The following is a 3331-nucleotide window of genomic DNA, read 5'->3' on the forward strand; positions in this document are numbered from 1 at the left end:
GGTCCTGGGGGTCCATCGGGTGGGGCCACCTATCCGGAGGGCCCCATGGGCTGAAGTGGGAGGGGAACCAGCCCCTGGTGGGCTGGTGCGCCCCCCCTTGCCCCCCCTGCGCCTAGGGTTGGGAACCCTAGGGGAGGGGGCGCCTCCACTTGCCTTGGGGGGGCAAGTTTCCCCCCTTGGCCACCGCCCCCCAGGAGATCCCATCTCCTAGGCCCCCTCCCCCCCGGGGGTCCCTATATAAAGAGGGGGGCATGGAGGGAAGCCGCACCCTTGCACTTGGCGCCTCCCTTCGCCCTTGCTACACCTCTTCCTCCCGCAAACGCTTGGCGAAGCCCTGCCGGAACCCTGCTGCATCCACCACCACGCCGTCGTGCTGCTGGATCTTCATCAACCTCTCCTTCCCCCTTGCTGGATCAAGAAGGAGGAGACGTCACGCTGACCGTACGTGTGTTGAACGTGGAGGTTCCGTCCGTTCAGCGCTAGGATCTCCGGTGATTTGGATCACGACGAGTACGACTCCCTCAATCCCGTTCCCTTGAACGCTGCCGCTCGATCTACAGGGTATGTAGATGCACTCCTCTCTCTCGTTGCTAGATGAACTCATAGATTGATCTTGGTGAAACCGTAGGCACATTTTTATTTTCTGCAACATTCTCCAACAGTGGTATCAGAGCTAGGTCTATGCGTAGTTCTCCAACAATAGGGATTAGAAACGCCCAGGAATAGAGATCTGCAATAGGAGTAATAATATACCATGGATGAATTGGATCATCTTATTTCTTCTCGACTTGGACTGGATCGTCCTTGGTCGTAGTAGGGCGTTCAGCCATGACCATGTGGATTTGCATGCATCTCCAACGCCTGGAGTCGGGACAGAAAGTGGCATCGCGTACCGAGTATTGACTCCATCTTGCGATCAGGGCACCTGGGAATACAAATCTGCATCGGCGAGACGACAAAATGCTGGTCTAAACTAGGAAGAAATTATGGGAGAAAAATACGCTGTTGGATCAGTAGATTACTAAGAAGAATCGCTAGGTTTGCCTATGTCCACGCCTGACTACCTCCCTAACCCACGGCTCGTAGTTTGTTTACCAATGGCCCGTAGGCTACCTGCAGACCTGGGGAGGGGCCCCTGAATTTTGGGGGGCCGGGGTGTCACAGCCCCCCCCCCCCAGGGTTGGGCCTGTATGACACGACACCGGCAAGAACGAAGTGAGTACATGTTGATATGTGCCTTTAATTCATAGTTTATGTACACTCAAGGGAGGAGTATGTAGACTGGAGTAATGTTTTTGGAAAGTATGGAGTGTATAGTGCCCTCCCTCCCATAATATAAGAGCGTTATTGACACTATTATAGTGTAAAAAACACACTTACATTATATTATGGAATGATGGGATTATGTTATAACGTTTAAGAAAGTATGGAGTATTTTCTTTTTTTAATGCGAAGTATTTTTTTTAAGAATGGAGTATATCGTCTTATACAAAAGCTAATATATAGTATGAATTATGGAATATCTCATAAAATGATGTATATATGCTGGCGGCGATGAAAAACGGCGTGCCACAGACGAAGTTGTGGCTAGCCATTTTCCACTGGTGATAGAATCGCATTCACAGCAAGTCGGTCTGGGCCGACACGACTCAGTCGGATCACAGTCGCCTTTTACACTTCTGGCGCAGGGAATCACCTCCTCTGGGAGATTCAGCACCTACTCAATGCCTGGATTGCTCTTTAGAACACGTTGATCGGTACCATGATTAGGAATTTCCCACTCGGCAACATGACAATCGTTAACATGGTCTAATGAACCCTCTAAGGCTCTCTTTTCGTGCTTCTTTATTCATGGGCTACTAAACTTTAATACACATGTTTCTTCAGGCTATAAATTTTGTTTCCATTTTCAATGTTCTATGCTTCCATTAAAGATGAATCATATCTATATAGCATATTTTCATGGTTCCTGCAAATTGTTCTTCTGAATCACACTTCAACTGCTCAACCAATATTACTTTGTGCTTCAGCCATGCCCGTGTTCCTTCATTTAATAAAGTTATTGTACTCTATTTTTCTTGCAGCGATTTTTTTTGTTTCAACAATACCTATGTATGCTATCATTGTTTCTCATTGATGCTTCCATGGAAAACACAGAGGATGCTTCTATTTTTTTCCTTATACATGTCACTATGGTAGTTAATTCATGCTTCAAGCATTACCAATGTGGATTATTAGTTACGGAGCTTCTAAATTGCAATACATATGCTTATTCAGCCTACAGGATTTGCCTCCATAGGTTACCAAAATTATATAAATTTTGTATGTTGGTGACACAAAATATGCTTCCATTACAAAACATGCATCCCAATCTGATTTTTTTTGCTTCAAGTATGTAATTGTGTGCTTATTTTATCGCACATGCATTTTGCTTCAATCACTACCTATGTGCTTTAAGTAGTATTGATTATTCTTCTTAGAGTGATTTTCTTCTGTATATACATCAGTCTACATCTCATTCAAGCCATGCTTCTTTGTATCTAGCATAATGCCCGTGATGTTCCAATGATGCCGACTGTACCCAGGCCAAGATGCAGCACCTTGTTGACGACAAGGAGCTCACAATGCATGTGAGCTTGTCCAAGATCGATCCGTTCAACACGAGATGCAAACTGTAGGAAGGGAATCGTGTCTAGTCTATGAAACATACGATGTGAACTTATAAGCACTGTACTACTAGGCATTAGCACCATGAAAGAAACAAATTAGTAGAACACGATGACGTTTTATGAACAGACAAAGTGTCGGTGTCAAAACTGGCAGCTCTCATGTAGGGGGGCCCAAGCTATGTGTCTAAGACTCAATGGTAACAAGAGACGATGGGACACAATGTTTACCCAGGTTCGTGCCCTCTTAAAGGAGGTAAACCCTACGTCCTGCTTGATTGTATTCGATGAGTATAGGGGTTATAATAGTTGATCTACTTCGAGATCGTAATGGCTAAACCCTAGCTGTCTAGCCTATGATCATTCTGATAGCCTCTACGGACTAAACCCTTGGTTTATATAGACACTGGATGGACGTAGGGTTGTTCGGAGTCGGTTTACAAGGGAAGGAAATAGCATATCCGGACACCAATCTTGCTATATATCAGTGGTCTGATGGAAACAATATATTAGTGGTCTGATTCCTAGTGTTTCCCTTTGCTATATGTGGTGAGAAATACAGAAGGGTGCAGAATGGAGACATGAGATATTAGTAAACCACATTGCACTCCTTTGTTTTCCCAAAATATGTAAATCGTAGTTTATGCAGGAGTGAAATCAGATGC

The sequence above is a fragment of the Triticum aestivum genome, chromosome 6B (genome assembly GCF_018294505.1).
Source record: "Triticum aestivum cultivar Chinese Spring chromosome 6B, IWGSC CS RefSeq v2.1, whole genome shotgun sequence".
Lineage (NCBI taxonomy): Eukaryota > Viridiplantae > Streptophyta > Magnoliopsida > Poales > Poaceae > Triticum > Triticum aestivum.